Genomic DNA, 23,192 nt, shown 5'->3' on the forward strand with positions numbered 1-23,192 from the left:
GCATACGGTTTTCAATGGAGAATCAATGCATACTGTTTTCAATATGGTTCCATGCGGTTTTCAAATAGAAAACGTATACGGGAACTGTATTGCAAAAACGTGGTGTGAACCCAGCCTTATTATCGGAGAAGTGGCACAAATTGTTATTGGGAAGAATTAAGGTCTGGTAGTCTTTGGGTTTAGTTTGGAGCCATACAACTGTGTTGGGTGCCATAAGACGTTCTCTGCTTTCAAGGAAGAGTACTTCCATATGTGGTGTCCCGGTACAGGACTTGGTCCTGTTCCTTTGTCTGGAGTCCCCTCAGCCAGAGTCCCTCCATGCTAATGGGTTCTCCTGAAGGGCTAACCCCTAGTCGCCTCTTAATATGGTGATATTTAATGTATATACTTACATATTTAATTAATCTAGGATACCTCTGTATAGGACCTTAGAGGTCAAGTGCTTTTAATTTATGTTATGCTATGGTTTAACGATCTTTGGGTCATGTGATATGCCCAGAGTTCCATGGGTCAGGACTGACACGTTTGGCTATCCAATGAGCTTTGTTCCACCCCCTTAATATACAAGGGGCTGCTGCCACTAAATTTGCTCTCTTGGCTCTCTTCCTGCCGGACTATCAAGCAGCACAAAATCTCAGCACAAATCATCAATTCAAGCTAGGCCTGAAGCCTTATCTTCCGCAGCCACTAAACCGCGAGTTATCCAGCTCAAAACTACTAAAATCCTGCGTGACTAATGCAACTCAATTATCCTAAATTCAGTAGCACAGTGGCTAGCAAATCAAAGCTCATTGTACAGTGACCCCCCCCCCCCCCCCCCCCCCCCCGACCTACGATGGCCCCGACATACGATCATTTCCCCATACGATCACTCTGAGGCCATCACATGTTGAAGGCAGCATCAACATACGCTGCTTTTGTATGTCGGGGCCATCGCATAAACGGCTATCCGGCAGTGCAGACTGCTTCAGCTGCCACCGGATAGCTGTTTACGGTGCCCCGTGTGCTCCGGTGACGATCACTTACCTGTCCTCGGGGCTCCGGCGCGTCCTCTTTGGGGTCCCCTGCTACGCCGGCGCTCTCCTTCAACGTCATCACGCCGTCGCGCACGCCGTCCCGTCATCCAATAGCAGCGGCGTGCTTAGCGACGTGATGGTGGCGACGGAGAGCGAGGATCCCGGGTAGCAGAGATGTTCCGGAGCGACGGGGACACCACGGGGACGCAGCGACAGCGATGGAGGGCGACATCCAGGGCAGCGGTGACAGGTCCGGAGCGGCGGGGACACGTGAGTATAACCTCCAATACTTTACATTGCACGGATCCCTCAACAAACGATGGTTCATTTTGGAACGGATTACCATCGTATGTTGAGGAACCACTGTACTTAGAAGTCCCAGAAAACCTGTGAGGAACCTGTACCACAGTCCTCTATACAAAGACTGTTCTGTTTCCTGCAGTTGCATAAAATATGCAGTAAAGTTTATTCCGGTTTTCAGCAATATTTGCTGTGGACATTCAATTATTTCTCCCTACGGTTTCTGGGCAGTTGGTGGTAGGACCATTACCCTAAGGAAACTGCATCCTGGCGTCACGACACAACATAGGGTTAATACCCTACACTACCACTCTGCAACACCCCCATTACGTCCTTCCACACGTATATATATACCATTTCGGAGACACACCACACCAACTGTGGACGTCCAGCTGTTGCAAAACTACAACTCCCAGCATGCCCGGACAGCCAACGGCTGTCCGGGCATGCTGGGAGTTGTAGTTTTGCAACAGCTGGAGGTCCCCAGTTTAGATACCTAGGTCCAGTGGGGGAGATTTATCAAAAACTTTCCAGAGGAAAAGTTGCTGAGTTGCCCATAGCAACCAATCAGATTGCTGCTTTCATTTTGCATTTGCCTTGTTAAAGATGAAAGCAGTGATCTGGTTGCTATGGGCAACTCAGCAACTTTTCCTTCCCCCCCCCCCCCCGTGTGTATATTTGACCACCTACAAGCCATTTTACTTGTAAATTTCCTTAGTTCACATCAACATTAGACAAAGCGATCCGCTTTCCAGCACGCTGCAAGCATGAATAATTGAAACGGTGCATTAATAATACAGTTATCTCGCCTGATTATTTCGTTTTTATTGTAAATTCCTGCGCGAGTAAAAACACAGGAATGACACCCGTCGGCATAACTTCTCCTAAATGACGCTGTGAGCGGTGATGACTTCTCCTCGTTCTCTGCCGCTGTGATGACATTCGAGATCTTTAGTCAGCGACTAGCCCGGGAGGAAGGCGTACGGATGATGTCATGGGTGTCGTAAGGTATTTCCATATGGTACGTGAGGATTGTAATCTTATAGACGATTATAGGGTAATTATATTTCATTAGGAATTCGTCAGGTTCGGGCAGAACGTAGACGACCCGGTTTCCAGGATTGGAATGTCGCTATACAGAAGCTGAGAGGCGTTGTGGGATTTCCGAGTAATGATAAAAATCAATCAGATTTAATTTGGGGAATATATATATATATATATATATATATATATATATATACACACACACATATAATTTATTTATTTATTTTTGCTTGCCCTGAAAAATCTACGTATGTATGTAATGCGTGTATGCAGGGCCGCCTCTGCCTATAGGCAAAATAGGCAGCTGCCTAGAGCGCCCTCTAGAAAGCCACAAGAAAGTTAGACAGCCAGCATCCGGACCACTTGCTCAACTAACCCAGACAGCACCACCACTCTAACACCCCCCCCCCCCCCCCTTCTGATGTGTGTGTCACCCCAGTAGTAAGGAGATTACATGAGGAGGGGGTTTGTTACAGTGTGTAACCCCAGTAGTAAGGAGATTACATGAGAAGGAGGTTTGTTACAGTGTGTCCCCCCAGTAGTAAGGAGATTACATGAGGAGGGGGTTTGTTACAGTGTGTCACCCCAGTAGTAAGGAGATTACATGAGGAGGAGGTTTGTTACAGTGTGTCACCCCAGTATTAAGGAGAGTACATGAGGAGGAGGTTTGTTACAGTATGTCCCCCCAGTAGTAAGGAGATTACATTAGGAGGAGATTTGTTACAGTGTGTCACCCCAGTAGTAAGGAGATTACATGAGGAGGGGGTTTGTTACAGTGTGTCGCCACAGTAGTAAGGAGATTGCATGAGGTTTGTTACAGTGTCCCCCCCAGTAGTAAGGAGATTACATGAGGGGGAGGTTTGTTACAGTGTGTAACCCAGTAGTAAGGAGATTACATGAGGAGGAGGTTTGTTGCAGTGTGTCACCCCAGTAGTAAGGAGATTACATGAGGTTTGTTACAGTGTGTCTCTCCACTAGTAAGGTGGGGCGTGTCAAAGGGCGAGCCAATAGGCGGAGTCAAGGGGCGGCAAAATTAGCTTTTGCCTAGGGTTGCAAAAATCCTTGCACCAGCCCTGCGTATATGTATGTATGGTTAACATGTTAGTTATATGTTAACTAAAAACATAGTACATCCAACCAGTTAAATCAACCCTAACCCCACCCCCATTTGCGACGGTGGTGGTGGGTGTTCTCTAAAGTCCCATGCATGTATTTGGGACTTCCAGTACAACTCCTGAACACGTTACTGTCGGGCTGCTGAGATTGACCGGGACTTATAATCATCCTGCAGACTGACTGGCAGGCAGAGGATAGTTCAGGGGATGGGACGTGAGGACAGGATATGAGATCGAGAACATCGTTGTTGCTTTTCCTCTCTCACAAGGTTTAGGTAGTAAGACGCTGGGTCATAATAAAATATAAGCGAGCTTCGGATAGGTGTCACCTTACACTGCATGTCATACTTACACCACTGTGTTATTGGTAATATTCATGGGGGCTCACTGGGACCCATTGATAGCCTGTCCTCCAACATGAGCTATCGGGGTCATTGGAAGGTGTAGTTTTGTGACAGCTGGAGGCACACCTTTTAGGAAACACTGGTCTGAACAGTAAGGTCTGACTTCTAGGACCCCAATGATTGGAACAATAAAGGATCCATAAAGCGACTGTCCACATATGAGCAGCTCTGCCTTATACTGCAGTTTGCTCCAAAAAAAAAAAAAAAAAGGTTTTACGTACATGGTGTATTCTGAAGATGAATCGAAGTTATAGTCCTACATAAGAACTTTTGAGCAGGAGGAACTTTGGGGAGATTCCGAGGAGGGAAATAAATAAAGACTCAAGTAGTGGAATGTTTTCTCTTATACCCCACCCATTTATATAGGACGCTCCTCTAACCACCTAAATCACAAATGGTACATATGACCACAAAATTACAGAGAATTTAAAGGGGTACACAAATGTCCGGGCATGTTGGGAGTTGTAGTTTTGCAACATCTGGAGGTCCCCAGGTTGAAGACCACTGCTCTAAAAGAACGTCTGGTGCAGCAGGCAGATCTCATAAGATGTCTAGGGGCGGTGTTCCCCTTTTAAGGCCATTTTATGGTTCCAGTATAAGGCTGGGTTCACACCACGTTTTTGCAATACAGTTCCTGTATCCGGTTTTTGATATATATAAATAAAAATAAAAAAACGGATTCCTCAAAACCTGTCTAAACTGTATCAAAATGTGTGTACAAATTTTTATCTGTATACAGTTTAAAAAACGATGTCAGGCTTCATCCGTTTTGTTTTGTTTTTTACGAAAAAAAATGTATACGTTTTGAACTTTTCACTCCATTATGAATAAAGTTTCACTTGTTTGATTGAAATTCCAAGAAAAAAAAAACTGGAAAGTCAAAAACCGTATGGTGCAAACCGTATGGAACTGTAGGCACGTACGGTTCCCATTGACTCCCATGTTAAAAAAATAAAAAAAATAAAGATGTATACAGTTTAATACGGCTTTTAACCCGGGCCAAAAACCGTGGTAGGCCGCAGTTTTCCGTCCGAAAAAAAGTTAAAAACTGTATGGTTTGAAAAACGGAGACAATCGTATACAAGATGGTGCATACGGTTTTGAATGGGGAAGTCTATGGGTGCGGTTTTCTATACGGTTGCATACGTTTTTTTTAAATTAAATCGTATAGCAAAATCATGGCGTGAACCAACCCTAATACGGACAATTACTCCATATTAAGCCATAAATTTCACTTGTTCTACACTTCAGATAAAATACGCAAGTAAATGCAGATTTTGCAGCAGATTTTATCTGTGGGGTGTGAACTAAAACCCTAATGAGGTTGGATGAGCTTTTTCTCCAGGTCATTAAAGGGGTATTCCGGTGGAAAACATTATTACTTTTTTTTTTTTTTAAATCAACTGGTACCAGAAAGTTAAACAGATTTGTAAATGACTTCTATTAAAAAATCTTTACCCTTCCAGTACTTTTTAGCAGCTGTATGCTACAGAGGAAATTCTTTTCTTTTCAAATTTCTTTTTTGTCTTGTCCACAGTGCTCTCTGCTGACGGAACTGTCCAGAGCAGCATAGGTCTGCAATGGGGATTTTCTCCTGCTCTGGACAGCAGTATCAGCAGAGAGCACTGTGGACAAGACAAAAAAGACATTCAAAAAGCAAAGAATTTCCTCTGTAGCATACAGCTGCTAAAAGGTACTGGAAGGGTGATTTTTTTTTTTTTTTTTTTTTAATAAGTAATTTACAAATCTGTTTACCGTAACTTTCTGGCACCAGTTGATTTAAAAAATAAAAAATAAAATAATGCTTTCCACCGGAGTACCCTTTTAAGATCTATAGAGAAATCAACTGAGATGTGGTTCCTGCTGGTAATCCAGGGGACTTCTATGTTTTGGTTGTTCCTGTTTTACAGGTATGCTTAGGAAACATTGTTTCTAGTGAAGACTGGTACACATATGGGCACTGGAACCACCAAAGTGCTGGATTATCAGATATTCTAAATTATTAGATTCTACCAATGACCTATGTATGTCCTGACCATTCTACAACCAGGCCCGTTGGCCAGCTTTGGACTTCTTCTTCTCCATCCCTCCTTAAAGGGGTCCTTTTTTTTTATTTATTTATTTATTTATTTATTTTAAATCAACTGGTGACAGAAAGTTATACAGATGTGTAAATTACTTCTATTTAAAAAATCTTAATTCTTCCAGTACTTATCAGCTGCTGTATGCTCCAGAGGAAGTTGTGTAGTTCTTTTCGGTCTGACCACAGTGCTCTCTGCTGACACTTTGTCCATATCAGGAACTGTCCAGAGCAGCATAAGTTTGCTATTGGGATTTGCTGCTTTGGACAGTTTCTGACACGGACGGAGGTGTCGGCAGAGAGCACTGTGGTCAGACAGAAAATAAATATAAAAAGAAAAGAACTTCCCGTGGCGCATACAGCAGCTAAGTACCGGAAGGATTAAGATTTTTTAATAAAGTAATTTACAAATCTGTAAAATTTTCTGGCACCAGTTGATTTTGAAAAAAAAAAAAATAATAATAAAAAAATTGGTTTCCACCGGAGTACCCCTTTTAATCTTAGTAATCTATATATATATATATATATATAGATAGATAGATATTTTTTTTAACTATGTATATTTGTGTTGTACACCAGATTCCCTATATGAAGTTAAAGGGTACCTCTCATCAAATAAACTTTTGATATATTTTAGATGAATGAATGTTGAATAACTTTCCAATAGCATGTTAATGAAAAATATGCTTCTTTCTATTGTATTTTTCCCGATCAGTCCTGTCAGCAAGCATTTCTGACTCATGCTGGAGTCCTAAACACTCAGAGCTGCCAGCCTGCTTTGTTCACAGCCAAACAGGCTGTGAACAAAGCAGACTGGCAGCTCTGAGTGTTCTCCTTTGTGAACAAAGCAGACTGGCAGCTTGTAGTGTTTAGGACTCCAGCATGAGTCTGAAATGCTTGCTGCCAGGACTGGTAGGGAGACCCCTAGTGGTCATTTCTTCAAAGTGGAAAATGAAATAGAAAGAAGCATATTTTTTAATAACATGCAATTGTAAAGTTATTCTGCATACATTAATCTATAATATATCAAAAGTTTTTTTGATGAGGTACCCTTTAATAGACTTCAGCTGTGTGTGTATGTATGTGTGTGTGTGTGTGTGTATGTATATATATACAGTGATCCCTCAACTTACAATGGCCTCAACATACAATAGTTTCAACATACAATGGTCTTTTCCCGGACCATTGTAACTTGAAGCCAGACTCAACATACAATGCTACGGACAGTCCAGATCTGTGATACCTGTCAATGGCTGGAAGAACCGAACAATCAGAATGGGCATTCACTGGTAAAACCCCTGTATTACTGAAGTGTATGCACTGACTGGTGTCTGTTAGCGCCCCCTACAGTACAGGGAGGTATTACATGTTCTGTACTCTTTACCTGTATTACTGAAGTGTATGCACTGACTGGTGTCTGTTAGCGCCCCCTACAGTACAGGGAGGTATTACATGTTCTGTACCCTTTACCTGTACCAGGGTTATCTGCTCCTTTGGACACCAGGTGAGGGCGACTCCATGTTACTTTTTTAGGACATTGTGTACTGTACAGGACCCTGAAGAAGCTCCTGTCCTCTACATAGACCAGTGTTTCCCAAGCAGAGTGCCCCCAGCTGTTGCAAAACTACCACTCCCAGCATGCCCGGACAGCCGTTGGCTGTCCGGGCATGCTTGGAGTTGTAGTTTTGCAACAGCTGGAGGCTCCCTGCTTGGGAAGCACTGACATAGACAGTGATTGCAGCTCCCAGCAGGGTGTGTGCGGGTGTGTCTCCTGAGACTTCCAGCAGAGCAGAGCCAAGCAGAGTTTTCCAACAAGCTTTCCCCAGGTTTGTGGCAGATTCCTGGGGAAGAAGCTCCTGCAATGGAGCCTCGTGGCTCCACTCCCCGTTCCAGGCTGGCGGGAAGTGGAGTGAAAACTTCGACAGCCATTGTTCCGGCCGGGAGAAGATCGGGCAGAGTCTGCAGCAATGCAGGCTCTGCTACCCAGGCTACGGGTGCCAGCCAGAGATCCACTGGTGGAAGAAAGGCACGGAAAAGCAGTGTGGAGATGTGGTCGGAGAGTGGGCCCGGCGAGTCCAGTTCCACGTACTGCTCCCGCATGGCCGCAAGGTTTGCGGAGTACGAGCAGCGCGGCAAGGAGCTGAGGATGGCCAGAGAGGATCTGCGTGCGACCCAGAGTCTGATGAGTACAGGATCCAGAAAGAGCAAGCCAGAACTGAAGAAGAGGATAACATCGCTGAAGGGCGAGATTGTGAAGCTGGAGGCGAGGAGAGCGGAGATACTGGAGGGGAGCGGTCTCTTCAAGGAGAAGCTGATCAACAGCGATCGGTTTGCCGCCACGAAATCCCCAGGTAAGGTGGAGGTGGATGATGGGGAGAGTAGTGGCGGTGAAGATAGTGAGGATGGTGGTGAAGAGGAGAAGATGGAGGAAAGTGTGGGAGTTGTAGCTACTCCAGGTGACACCCAGACCCAGGACAGCTACATTGAGGCTGGACAGGTGGCACTTCCGCCAAGCGAGAGTGAGGAGGATGACGTGGAGGGTGAGGCTGGGGGTCTGCTGAGGGCAATTGTGATGCAGGAGTCCCCAGCCCACCTCCAGAATTTCACCTTTGGGGACGAGGAGTGTGAAGATGTGGTGGTAAAGCAGAGGTCCAAGAAAAGGAAGACAAAGGAGACGGTACAATATGTATTTGTCCCCTTCCAGCAGTCTGGGCCAGCTGCAAAGCTGGTTCAGGCTGCGGGCTCCCCCAAACTGCCAGACCCCGTTCCTGAGGTGGAGCGGGGCCAGCACGGGGAGTACAGTAAGGCGTCAGCAACGGCTAAGGGCGCAATAGTTGTGAAGCCCACCCATCCTGTCGGTAGGGAAGGGCAGGATGGGCTCATGCCGGGCAGCTCTGGCACTGCAGAACCGCCCCAGGGTGGCAGGGGGCGTGTCCAAGTGCCAGAGGAGAGTTACGCTGCCGTGTGCTCGGGGGGCGGTTCCCCGAGTACTGTGGGCACTACTGGCGCCGCGGGGCACTCCCCTGTGAGGGGGGGGAGTGTCCGGGCGCCAGAGAGCGTTGAGTCCGTGTGCTCGGGGGGCGGTCCCCCGAGTACAGTTTGTTCTGTGGGCACTGCGGGGCACTCCCCTGTGAGGGGGGGGAGTGTCCCGGTGCCAAGATCGGTGTCCATTCAGAAGGAGGAGCCATCGTCAGCAGCAGTCAAGCCAGAAAAAAAGTCTGTAGTTAAGCCAGCGGTACTACAATTCCCAGCCAGCCCAGAATCAGTCAGGCAGGGTATGAGTGAGAATGCTGAGTGTAGTAGTGTTGTGGATGAGAGGAGTGTCAGTGGAGTGAATGTTGGTGGGAGTAGTGGTATGGATGGAAAAAAGGATGATGTGAGTGGTGGTGTGAATGGTGGTTCTGGGTCTGGGTCTGGCCCGGCTGCCCCCCCGGCAGTGACTGCTCCTAGGAGCTATGCTAATGTCGCTGCCGGGGGTCCAGGGGGGTCCCCGTCTCCGTCCATCCCCGGGGGTTACTTGCAACAGCGCCTCCTGGAGGCTCTGCGTAGGGGAGACAGGTCGATCCAGGTAGAGGGAAGGGGTGAGGTCGACCTGTCTTTCTGGATAGAGAGGCACGGTTTGGGGGCTTTCCGAGAGCAGAATGGGGAGGTGGTCTGGTCCCTCCCGACAACCGGGCAGGACAATAACCGCAGGAATGTGGTCCGTCTGATTTGGAGGGGTGAGGATGCATGCCCACCTCGCGCTAAAGTGGTTGAGCTCCTCCTCCAGATGGAATTCAGGGCGAGTGACATCTTTGCCCTGATCCACCCCTACGGTACGTCCGAGTTTGACGTCAGCTTCGTTCGGCCAGAGGGTCTCGAACTCTTCTGGTCAAACTACGAGGTGGCGAAGAACGAGCCCGGCTGGCGGGATTTTGCCGTAAAGGCAATTTCCCGTCAGAACTCGGTCAAGAAGGTGACCGTTTTGACCCGTAACGAGTCACTTTCTTGTTACGACATCATGACCTGGCTCGGTCGGTATGGGGATGTGACGGACATGCCCAAGAAAAACATTGATGAGCACGGGATCTGGTCCGGGGCCTGGACGTTTTCCGTCAAACTCAGGCGTTCAGGGAGTACGGTTGCCCACATTCCGTCAGCCGCCTTCCTTGGACGTGACAGGATCCAGGTCTTCTACCAGGGGCAGCCTAAGGTCTGTCACAGGTGCGGTAGCCCCACCCATTTTAGCGCAGCCTGTACTGTACAGGTCTGTGCTTTGTGTGGTGGGGTGGGTCATCTGGCCGCATCCTGTAGGCAGATCCGCTGCCATCTGTGTGGTGTCCTCGGGCACCCTTTCAGCCGTTGTCCTAGCGCCTTCGCCCGTGCGGCGGCCGCTCCGGCTGGGGAGAGCTGTGAGGTTGCCTCGGCTGGAGAGGGTACGAGCAGGGATGGGGGCGCACCAGGGCTAGTGAGGAAGAAGGGCCCCGCCAAACTAAGGCGGGAGGAAAATCGGAGGAGGAGTAGGGAGCAGGAGAGTGCCCAAGTGACGGGGGTAGCTCCGGCCCCTGCTCCTGAAGCTGGCCCTGAAATGACTGAAGCCCTGGAGGAGGACGTGCTGGATGAGGAGGTCAGGAGACTGGGCGAAGAGGAAGGCAATATGGCCGACTCTTCCGATTCCTCCCACTATGAAAGTGTGGATGAGGAGAGTGTAGAGAAGGCCAAAAAGAAAGACAAGGGCAAAAGGAAAGGGAGAAAGAAGAGGTCCAAGCCCTCTCTCCCTCGTACTGCGGGCCGGGTCCAAAGCGGAAGCCTGACTGCCCCCCCTCTGGTTGACCTGTCAAACCGGTACCTCGTCCTTGATAACATCTCCTCCCCCTCCTTGGAGGGGGAAGGTGAGGGCGGGGTGCCTAGGGAGAGAGAGCCTCTGGGGGGAACTGGGCCCTGTCCTGTTGAGGCACCTTCCTCGGAGGGCAGGGCTAGACCGGGGTCGGACGGAGACGGGGACCATATGGATCAGAGCGAATCCAAAAAAAGGGTTAAAAGTGGTCCTGCCCTTTCTTCTTCTTCTGGGGATGAGGGCACGAAGAAGAAGGGGAAGAAGAAATAAAGGTGAGGCCGTCTAACTTAATCACCCATGATGGCGGCACTCACCCCATTGACGCTGGCATCCATTAACTGTGCCAGCATAAAGTCGGATACGGCTAGATTCGCAGCCTTTGATTTTCTCGGCCGTGTTGAAGCCGACATTTTGTATCTGCAAGAGACCAGGTTGTCAGATCTAGCCTCCCTGGTAAAAGCCAGAAGAGAGTGGAGGCGCGGGCCCTCCCACTGGTCTCTTGCGGCTGAGCCGTATAGTGGGGTGGCGGTCCTTTTTACCGCTCCGGTTGAATGCCGACGGGTTATTGAGTTAGAAATGGGGAGGTGCCTGATCTTAGATGTCCTCATGAAGGGGCAAGAGCTCCGGCTCATTAACATCTACGCCCCACAAACCAAGTGGGGCCGCAAAGATCTCTTTATGAGGATTAAGCCCTTCCTTTTTACTAGCCGGCAAGTGATTTTTGGAGGGGACTTCAATAATGTCACGAGGTCCCAAGATAGGAGAGGTTCCAATGGTCCGCTGGCTTACGATAGCGTGGCCCTCAATAATATAGTTAGGGAAGCTCGCCTAGAGGATGCCCACATCCGGAGCCCCTCAGGCCACGTGGGTTTCACCTATCATCGAGGTAGCTGCAGGTCTAGGATAGACAGGTTTTATTTAAAGGAGGAAGCCGTCTCTTCCGCAGTGTCCGTGGTTGAGGTGGAATTCTCCGATCACTGTATGATTTTGTTTTCCTTGAATGTTTCAGAGACCCCCCGGATGGGTAAAGGTTATTGGAAGCTGAATTCGTCCCTCCTGGAGGAAGCGGAGATAAGACAGTCCTTTGAGGACTTTCTTCAGAGTCAGGTACCTTTACTGGACTTTTGTAGTAGTAAGTCAGAGTGGTGGGAGATATTCAAGAAGCGGGTTGCGGGGTTTTTCCGCCAGCTCTCGAGCCTCAGGTCCCTGAATAGGTACCGCCTGTATCGGGGTCTGAGGAGGAAACTCGAGCTCCTTGTCTCGACTGGAGGTAGCCGGGAGGATATCTCCAGAGTGAAATCCTTGCTGATGAGGTGTCAGTACGATAGGCACGCATCTTTGGTTTTTGAGAGGGATTACGGGAGGTACCGCTCGCCCGACCCTTACAAGAACTGTAAGATGTCAGTGAGTAGTAAAGTGGTCTCAGGACTGATTGATAGTACGGGATCTCTGAATCGGTCCAGATCAGGGATCCTGGAGGTCGTCAGATCCTTCTACTCGCACCTCTTGGGAAGGAAGGATCTAAATCGAGACGGGATGTCGGCTTTCCTGGCTGAAACTATTCCTGAGCCAGGGGTAGACCCCTCTCTTGATGTTTTGGCAGAAGAAATCAGGGAAGAGGAAGTGAGACTGGCGATCGAGGGGCTTGCCCCCAAGAAGTCACCAGGTCCGGATGGCTTAACATCCGAGTGGTACAGGACCTTTAAGGAGTCTTTAGCTCCCCTCTTGACTGAGGTATTCAATGAGTGTCTCTCCTCGGGCACTCTACCAAAGTCAATGAGGAGGTCAGCCCTGATTCTTCTGTCAAAGGGTAAAGATCCTAGCCGGATTGAGAATTGGAGGCCCATAGCTCTTCTCAATACGGACAGGAAGCTTCTGGCCAAGATACTGTTTAATCGGTTGGTGAAGTTTGCACCCCGGCTCCTTTCGGGGGCCCAGCACTGCTCTGTTCCGGGCCGAAGCACCTTAAGTGCTGTCCTCAGTGTCAGGGAGGCAGTGGAGCGGAGTAGTGCGGGTCTCTGGAAGGGGTACATGCTGTCCTTGGATCAGGCCAAAGCATTTGATCGGGTGAACCACGAGTACCTCTGGTCCGTCCTCCTGAGATATGGCTTACCGAGTACTTTTGTGAATTGGCTTGTCACCTTATATGCAGGGGCAGAGAGTTTCCCGCTGGTGAACGGTTGGTCTGGCCGCTCTTTTGAGGTGGGGTCCGGGGTCCGTCAGGGTTGTCCTTTGAGCCCGCTGTTATACGTGTTCGCAATCGATCCCTTCGTCCGGAGGGTAGATTGTGGGCCGTTGGCGGGAGTCGGGATGACTCTGGCGGAGCCGGATGTCGCCCAGAGAGTGGTGGCGTACGCTGATGATGTCACTATTTTCGTCTCCTCACGGGAGGAGGTCGATGTGGTGATGTCAGAGGTGGACCGCTACTCGGAGGCATCCGGGTCCAAGATCAACCGGGATAAGTGTGAAAGTCTCTGGCTGGGAGGGGGAGATCCCACGTTTGATCTCCCTGACACCCTTCCAGGGCTCCAAGAGTCAGCAAAAATTCTGGGCATCACATTCGGCCAGGATGATTATCCCACCAAAAACTGGGATGGTAAGCTCCAGGATGCCACTCAGAGGGTGAACCAGTGGAAGGGTTGGTCTATGACCCTCAGGGAAAGGGTACACCTGATCAAATCGTACCTGCTCCCCTTGTTTATCTATCTGGGCAGTGTATGTATCTTACCAGAGGCTTACTACACTAGGGTCTACAGCCTGTTTTTCCAACTGTTATGGGGGAACAGGTTGAACCTAGTCAAGAGGGAGGTTACGTACCGCACGAGGAGACTAGGGGGTTTATCTATGGTAAACCCCGTGGTGTTCTTAACGAACACCTTCTTGAAAGCCAACATTGCAAACCTCTGGAAAGAGAGGGCTCCTCCGTGGGTACTCTCCTGCAAGGAGTGGTTTCGGCCTTTCTTCCAGGAATGGGAGACAGGAGGGCAAGTGAAGGACCTCCGTACACCACATGGATATCTTCCGGCTTACGCTACCCCGACTCTGAAGGCGATACGTCGGTGGGGTCTGGGAGTGTGGGAGATCAGGACCCAGTCAAGGCAGTTCCTTGACAAACGGGTTCTGTTGACCCACTTCCAGAAGCCTCTGGCGCTCAGGGACTGCCCAGGTCGGGATCTGAGGGTGGGGTTGTATCTTTTAAACATGAAAAGGATCCCCCAGAAGTTTTGGGACTTGGCCTGGCGCTGCTTTCAGGGGAAGCTATGTGTAAAGGACAACCTGAAGTACAGGAACTCTGATGACCGGGGATGTCCCCGAGAAGAGTGCGGGGACACGCTGGAAAGCATGGACCACTTCCTGCTTCATTGTCCCTTTAACATAGGGGTCTATAACAGGGTGGGCGCTTCCATCGGCTGGAGTCAACTTGCCGGCCTTGCCTATCCGGAGTGGGCTTATGGGGCATTCAGGAACCTGGGTGGCCGAGATCGGGGCACTTTATTCTTAGTCAGTTTAGTGGTTAGGTACTACACGTGGAACGCACGGTGCTTAGTGTCGACCCAACAGAAAATCCTCTCCGAGGTGGAGGTATGTAGGAACATCACTGGTGACCTCGGGAAGATCAGGTCTTTGGAGTATGGCAGTCTTGGTACCAGTAGGGCTTCTCTCCTGTGGAGAGGTTTCTCATTTCATGTGCCCTAGGTACTAAACCTTTTGGGTAGAGTACCTTTTATTTTTGGTTAGGGGCAGTGTTATAGGGGTAGAGATAGGGTGAGGGTAGGGTCAGATTTATTGTAGGGATAGAATTAGGGAGAATTGTAGGGGGAGTTAGGGAAAGAGTATAAAATGATTTATGTATCAGGTCTGCCATCCTTCTCCCTGGTGGTGGGCTGATGCATGTACACATTAGCTTTTTGTTTTGTTTTTAGTGGACATGGTATGAAGGGCTTACAGGCAACCAAACTTGGGCCTAAAAGGGGTGGTGGTTCAGAATGTATAAGTTTGTATATAAGTTGGTTGGGAGGAGTGTTAGGTGGGGAGGGTGTATTTGTGGGTGGTGGTTTTGTGGTGTTTTGGGGTCCTGACATGGGTCAGTGAAGGACTGGACTTTGAGAACGGTATGGACGGTATGGACTCTGACCCATGTACAGGAGGGGTGGTGTGGGTGAGGGGACAGTTTTAGTGTAGGTGCTTTCCGTTATTTTCTGTAGTATATTTTTGTGTATTTTCAGTGATTTTTGTATATATTGTGTTTTGTATTTATATTGTTTTATATTATTTTATATTATATAGTGTATAGTGGCAGTCGGGTCAGTAGTTAAGTGGTGTCATATGTGTTTATGTGTATATATATGTGTGCGTTTATGTGTATATACATGTGTATGTATATATATATATATATATATATATGTGTGTATGTGTATGCTTGCGTATATGCATGTTAAATACATGTTTGTGTATAAAATTTTATATTTAATTTTTTCCTCCTTGGGGGGGCTGCTCCCCTCTGGTGTCTCTGCTCTCCTCGCCTCCGGCTTCGCGGTCTCGCTTTTCGGCGGTGTTGTCCTCTTCTTTGCTTCTGGCTTGCTCTTTTTGGGTCCGGCGCTCGCCGGTTTCTGGGCCGTGCGCGGGTCCTCTCTGGCCGTCCTCGGCTTCTTGCCGTGCTGGGCGTGCTTCGCGGGCCTTGCGGCCGTGCGGGGGCGGTGCGTGGGGCTGGGCTCTTTGGGCCCTCTCTCCGGCCGCGTCTCCGCGCTGTTTTTCCCTGCCCTTCTTTCACCGGTGGATCTCTGGCTGGGAGGCAGAGTGTTATTTAGTAGCAAGTTGTGCCGAAATATTATAAAATAATTTTTTTTTTTTTTTTTTTTTTTTTTTTTTTTTTCCTGGGTAAGGGTAATTTTTGAGTTACAGCCAAGTTGTGCTACTTTTATGTTCCTTTTCTTTTGTTTTATAGCCAAGTCGTGCTTTATTTTATGTTTTATAATTTTTTTAAGCCAAGTTGGGCTATTTTTATGTTCTTTTTTTTTTTTGGAATGAGTGTTTGTGTGTGTTTTTTGTCTTTTGGTATGAGGAAAAAAGTAAAAGTATATTTTAGTAAATTTGGGCTGGCCGGTTAGGCAGATTTTGTTTTTGTAATTTTATTTATGTTATGTTTGTTATAGCTGGTTGAGCTTGTTTTTGTTTTATGTTTTGTATCAGATTTGTTTTTCATTTTTATAATAAAAAGAGTTACAGCTCCCAGCAGATCTTTATTACTTTTATATGTAAGGATTTGCTTTATCTATATTAGTTATCTACTTATTTTTCTTTAATCCTCATTTTTTCCTATTTTTGGATGACATTTTGTTGGCTTCAGAACCAATTACCAGGTTTCCATAGAGTTATGGTCTCAACATACAATGGTTTCAACATACAATGGTCGTCCTGGAACCAATTAATATTGTAACTTGAGGGACCACTGTGTGTGTATGTATGTATGTATATATATATATATATATATATATATATATATATATATATATAATATAGTGTATCGAATGTCATGTTTCTATTGATCACTGTGTAACAGGACACTGATGACTGATCTGATTCAGACCCATTCATTCTCCATGGAGCTAAAGGGACAAATAGGACAGAATTTCTAAGTCCCCTTTCTTTTGTATTTACTGTATCTGAGACGCCTCCGTCATCCACAGCAACCGCATTGTAATCTATTCTGCTGAGGAATGTGAGGTCACGTATACTGTACATACATTGTACTGCAATGTTAGGCATTCACTGAACAATGGCCGAAACAATGTAACTGGTAAACCCTTCTCCTCAGCTTATGCCATCACCATCCTCCCCTGCGCCCTGTTAATTGGCATTGATTTTCAACAATTCTCTCTTTTACCCCTTTTCTGTAATGAGGGAAAGCTATGTGCTTCACACCACCATGCTACCACCTTGCCTACTGCCTTTCCTTGAGATCTGAGCCTCTGCGCTTACAAGATCTGGGCACCAGTCTTAAAGGGGTACTCCGTAAAAAAAAAAAAATTTTTAAATCAACTGGTGCCAGAAAGTTTTGTATGTTGAGACCAGAACTCTATGGAATCCTGGTAATTGGTTCCAAAGCCCCAAAATGTCATCCAAAAATAGGAAAAAGTGAGAATTAAAGAAAAATAAGTAGATAACTAATATAGATAAAGCAAATCCTTACATATAAAAGTAATAAAGATCTGCTGGGAGCTGTAATCACTGTCTATTTCAGTGTTTTCCAAGCAGGGAGCCTCCAGCTGTGGCAAAACTACAACTCCCAGCATGCCCGGACAGCCAAAGGCTGTCCGGGCATGCTGGGAGTTGTAGTTTTGCAACAGCTGGGGCACCCTGCTTGGGAAACACTGGTCTATGTAGAGGATAGGAGCTTCTTCAGGGTCCTGTACAGAACACGCAATGTCCTAAAAATAACATGGAGTCGCCCTCACCTGGTGTCCAAAGGAGCAGCTAACCCTGGGACAGGTAAAGAGTACAGAACATGTCCCTGTACTGTAGGGGGCGCTACCAGACATCAGTCAGTGCATACGCTTCAGTAATACAGGTGTTTTACCAGTAAATTGCCCATTCTGGTCGGTTCTTCCAGTTGTGACACGTTTCACAGATCTAGACTGTATGTAGCATTGTATGTTGAGTCTGGTTTCAACTTACAATGGTCCAGAAAAGACCATTGTATGTTGAAACTATTGTATGTTGAGGCCATTGTAAGTTGAGGGATCACTGTACTTCTATTAAAAAATTTACCCTTCCAGTACTTTTTAGCAGCTGTATGCTACAGAGGAAGTTCTTTTTTTTCTTTTTGGATTTCTTTTTTGTCTTGTCTCTGCTGACACCTGATGCCCGTATCAGGAACTGTCCAGAGCAGGAGAAAATCCCCATAGCAAACCTATGCTGCTCTGGACAGTTCCTGACATGGACAGAGGTGTCGGCAGAGAGCACTGTGGACAAGACAAAAAATTGAAATTCAAAAAGAAAAAAACTTCCTCTGTAGAATACAGCTGCTAAAAAGTACTGGAAGGGTAAAGATTTTTTTTTAATAGAAGTAATTTACAAATCTGTTTAACTTTCTAGCATCAGTTCATTTAAAAAAAAAAGGTTTTGCACCGGAGTACCCCTTTAAGTTCAAGCCACTAGGACCTGAGTTCTTCTTAGAGTCCCTGGTCTCTAGGAACAGTTTTTTTTTTTAAATTTATTTATTTATTTATTTTGATCCCATGGGCATCAGTTAAAGCATTGATGGGCTGCGGAGCCTGGGTACCTATCTGAGCCTTTGGGCTTCCAGGACCTTGGCATCAGTCTGAGCTCCCAGGGTTCCTTGGGTTGGATAGTTTTTAACCCTTTGGGCTTCCATGACCTGGGCACAAGTCTGAGTCTCCAAACATGCAAGACTTTTTTTTTTCTAATTCCCTTTGCTTCAGTTTAAGTCCTGATTCCTCCAGGGCCTGGGAGCCTATCTGAGCCTCTGGGTTCCAGTCTAATCTCAAGCCACTAGGACCTGGGTTCCTCTCTGAGTCCCTAGGCATCAGTCTAAGCCTCCAGCACCTAAATAATTATGTCATCCGCCAGCCCCCAGGGTCCTGGTTATCGGTCTGGTCCTTTATGAAAACCCCATTGCCTGACAGTCTGAGCTCCCTGAGTCTCTGGCATTTGGTCACCAGTCTGAGGCCTCTTGGACCTTGTTGCCCGTCTGAGCCACCAAGACCTGTGGGAGTTTGTCTTCAGTCTGAGACACCGGGGCCTCCAAAACCAGGGTGCTACTCATCAAACCAAGTTTCAGTAACTTGGAAGCAGTAGCTAGAGATGAGCGAACTTACAGTAAATTCGATTCGTCACAAACTTCTCGGCTCGTCAGTTGATGACTTTTCCTGCATAAATTAGTTCAGCTTTCCGGTGCTCCGGTGGGCTGGAAAAGGTGGATACATTCCTAGGAGACTCTTTCCTAGGACTGTATCCACCTTTTCCAGCCCACCGGAGCACCGGAAAGCTGAACTAATTTATGCAGGATAAGTCATCAACTGCCGAGCCGAGAAGTTCGTGACGAATCGAATTTACTGTAAGTTCGCTCATCTCTAGCAGTAGTCATAGAAGATAATTTGTGTGTGATTGTAAAGATACCGAGGAACATGATGTGATTTACCAGACATGATCTGACGTAATGAGAGGAATCTTGTCTTTTGAATTAATTAAAAACCATAAGATGTTCTGCAGCTTCTCATCCATCTTCCGTCTTGTATATGATCACAAGACTGGCAAATGATCCCCGCTCTGTCACTCTGATCATAGTACAGTATCGTTTACATGTTAGTTCACAGTTATGCAAATACAGAATACAATAGCGAGGATTACTTTGGATGTGTTCCTCTATGAATCATGGATCAAGTAAGGTCAACAATGAAACGGTAACAAAGACAATGCTTTCATTTTCCTATTAAGAGTTTACCTGTCATTTTTGAAAAAAAATAAATAAAAATATGACATGTCTTAAATTTTAATCGGTGGGGGTCTCAGTGCTGAGACCACCACCAATCAGAAGAATGAGCGGTAAGAAGCGTAGTGCAGTTGGCTTTGATTCTCTGCTCAAGAGACGGAGATCGCTGCGAGCTGGGGAGTAAAGCTCGTTCTGCTGATCGGTGGGGGGCTTTCCCGACTGATCAAAACTTTCAACATGTCTGTCATGTGATAGTTTTTTTTTAGATGACAGGTAAACTTTATATCTTATGTGGATTATGGTTTCAGCAGTTTTTATAGCATTTCTTTACTGTATTTAAAGGAGTACTCCGGCGAAAACTAACTTATCCCCTATCCACAGGATATGAGTAGCTGATCACGGGGGTGGGGGGTCCGACCGCTGGTCCCCCCCCCCCCCCCCGGGACGGGACCCCGGCGCTCTCAGTAAGGAGTGCATGTCGTCTACCGGTAGGCGGCACGTGCTCCATTCATTTCTATGGGAGCGCCGATGATGCCCAATACAATATTTTCGACGCTTCCATAGGAATAATTTGATCACGTACCGGATGCAGCACGCGCTCCTCACTGAGCGCCGGGGTCCCGTGCCGGTGATCGTGGGGGACCCCAGCGGTCGGACCCCCCTGCTACTTATCCCCTACCCACAGGTTGTTTTTTTTATGGAGATCTCCTTTTAGATCTTGGCTTGCTAACACTGATTAGAAATATTAATTTTTTACTTCCAAAGGTAGAAATCAGTCCTGGTCATGTGATGATCACACAGGGGTATGGCTGGTTAGGCTGGGTTCACACTACCATAATACGGAAGCAGATTTGTTCCCGTATTATGACCGCAAGTCTAGGCCGGACTTTGAGTCCGATGAACCAAACTGAGGCTGGGTTCACACCACGTTTTTGCTATACAGTTCCTGTATATGTTTTCAATTTGAAAACCGTACGGAACCGTATTGAAAACCGTATGCACTGACTCTCCATTGAAAACCGTAATAAGCCAAAAGATGCATCTGGTTGTGTCCTCTTTGCATCCTGTGCGGTTTTGTCAGTTTTTTCCCCGTACCCAAAACCGTAGTGTGGTAGCTTGGGGGGGTGTAGGGTGAATAGGGTGTAGATGTGCAGTGATGAAAGGGTGTTGCATTAACCCTTAACTGTCGTGACGCCAGGGTGCGGGTTCCACCTCGTATATATATCCTACCGTCCCAGGAACGATAGGGAGGAATAAAAGATTGTCCACAACCGGAGGTTTAGTAAACTGGAAAATAACTTTATTGCAGATTTTATGCAGGATAAAATCAGCGAACAGTCTATACAGAGGACCGGTACTTAGGCTCCTCACAGGTTGGTTGGGACCTTGTAGGGAATCAGCTTTGAGGCTTGTTTTACGTTGTTCCATTGAATTTAGGGGTTTGATTTAGGTTCAGTAGTCACATAGGATTTTAGGAGAGAGTTGGATAAACTCACGGTTAGCAAGATGCTGAAGAGATAGGCTTCAGGCCTAGATTTGTCTTGTAGAAATGCACGGAGCTGTGTTCTCTCTGTTAGTCCGGAGCCCAAGAGAGAGATGATTGGAAACAGCGCCCTTATACGGCAAGGGGGCAGGCTCAAAGCTTATTGGATCCCCAAACCTGTCAAAGGATTGTGGTACATCAGGTGGCACGATCATGTGACCTGGAAGGTCCTTAACCTTAGCATAACACATTTACTGTAGATCACATGACCTAAGAACCTGGAAGTAACCTTTTATAAAATAAAATATATACACATTAAATTAAAGAAGGAAGAGGCGACTAGGGATTATCCCTTTAAGAGACTCCTATCGGGATGAAGGAACTCTGACTAATGGGACTTATGACACAAGGTACCATGTCCAGTACTGGGACACCAAAGTCGCCTACCACAGTTTTTCGTCCAGGTGAAAAACCATATTGAAACGTATACATTTTATTTTTTATTTTTTAAACATGGGAGTCAATGGGAACCGTACAGAACTGTATGTGCGTACGGTTCCATCCGGTTTTCACCATCCGGTTTTTGACTTTGCACAGAATTTCAATCAAACAAGTGAAACTTTATTAATTATGGAGTGAAAAGTTAAATACGTATAAGTATAACTGGACATTATTTTTCAAACCGTATACGGATTAAAATTTGTACCCACGTTTTTATACAGTTTAGTCCGGTTTTGAGGAATCCGTTTTTTTAAATCAAAAACCTGATACAGGAACTGTATTGCAAAAGCGTAGTGTGAACCCAGCCTAACCGCCAGGCATTCACCTTTTATAAAAACCAATATACCAATGGAGGTTGCGCAGTTGGGGCAACCTCTTTACATTGAATGCATACTTATGCTTGAGACATGATCTCATCAATGGAGGTCTACGACCATCGATACAATGAAGGAGCCTCTGGAGCCCCTCCTAATGTCATACTAGGACATCTTCAGCTGCAGGAGGGGTATTGCTCCCAATGCCTCTTTAAACAAATTTTTGTATGGATCCTAATTTACAGGCGGTATGGTAATGCCGAGCTGGGTTAATCATTCTGCTAGCTTCAGAGCCGATATCACGTAGCGTTCCCCACTGGTTTGCATTTCGGAGTGGCACTGTACAGTAAAAAAAAAAAAAGTAATTATACAAGGTCATAGAAACTAATAGGGATGTTTCTATTTACTACAGTGTTTTCCAACCAGGATGCCTCCAGCTGTTGCAAAAGTACAACTCCCGGCATGCCGGGAGTTGTAGTTTTGCAACAGCTGGAGGCACCCTGGTTGAGAAACCCTGGTCTACAAGTTTGTTGACATTTTCTAATAAAGTCCAGTAGAACGCTGAGTGCAGCTCTGAAGTATAATACTGGCTGTAACTCAGGATAACTGAACAATAAGAAAGGCCCTTGTGGTGTCGGACAGGGTAATATGTAATTAACCTTATTGTGACGCCAGGACATGGTTGACCTATATACCACCCAAGGTAGGTCAGCTTCACCTGAGCCAGGCACGGGGCAAATAATCACTGCGACACAAGGTTACGGTTAACTGGCCTGATTTACTGTGTTTGGAAAGATGGTACAATCCGTTACAGCTCAGAATAGCATGAAGGAGTGCAGGGTGAACTTAGGAAAGCTTATCGGCTTGCTGGGACTTATAGTTGATTGTGCTGTATATGACTGATTCAGTTATTTTCAATTGATCGCTATGCGATCACTAGTACCCTAAATTTTCCATCCAATAATAAAATATAACTTTTATTGAGCCATGATTAAAATCCAATTCACAAGTGCTCAAGTGATAGTAGTTGCATGCAACTGCATGCTAGTGACCTGTGTGAGAGAACTGTTTCGGCAGTCCACAATTCTCTAGGTGAATTCAAATTAAAATCAATCACACATTGCCCGCCCGACCGACGTTTTGCCACAAGCTGTGGCTTTCTCAAGGGCTTAGAGGCAAATGGCGTGCAGAAGAGCCTTGCAGGGGTTTAAATAACCTCCTATTCAATGATGTCATCAAAAGACATCACTTCCCTTTTCCAAAAACGAGCGTCATTGGTCTATGCTTAATAGGCATCTATTCTATCCTATCAAGGCTTACTCTACCACCAATCGTTTGGGTCCAGAATGCCCTGCATTTATTGACATCACGATTGTCACATTACTGAGCAAATAGCCTTTCACCGCGCCACTCGCGGCTACTGTGATTGGACTACATCACTTCATCCTGTCTGCGCGACATGCGTGTGCGCCGTGAATGATGCGCAGTCCCGTCTGCGCTGACTGATAGTCTATGAAAGGCAATTATAGGTACTTGTCCAAGTAGGGATGCGCAATCACGTCTGCGCGGACTGTTAGTCCAGCTTCTCTAGGGATCTAGACGACTGTGCGGAAGAGACTAAATAAGGTGGTATTATTTTCTCTTTACCTTACAGTCAAAAAGAGTTA

At 46.7% G+C, this 23,192-nt stretch overlaps 1 protein-coding gene across 3 annotated transcripts in view; it reads left to right on the forward strand.

Annotated features, from left to right (window-relative positions):
* BLTP3B (bridge-like lipid transfer protein family member 3B) overlaps window positions 1–23,192 on the forward strand; it is a 154,509-nt gene that overhangs the window by 33,168 nt on the left and 98,149 nt on the right. The window contains exon 1 of one of the 3 annotated variants that reach the window (XM_056517319.1): window positions 1,975–2,337. The exons of the other annotated variants lie outside the window; for them this stretch is intronic. The gene's annotated coding sequence lies outside the window, so the exon portion shown is untranslated. Of the gene's footprint in view, window positions 1–1,974; window positions 2,338–23,192 lie in introns of those variants that run through there. 3 annotated transcript variants of the gene reach the window in all.

The sequence above is a fragment of the Hyla sarda genome, chromosome 4, assembly GCF_029499605.1.
Source record: "Hyla sarda isolate aHylSar1 chromosome 4, aHylSar1.hap1, whole genome shotgun sequence".
NCBI classification, from domain to species: Eukaryota; Metazoa; Chordata; class Amphibia; order Anura; family Hylidae; genus Hyla; species Hyla sarda.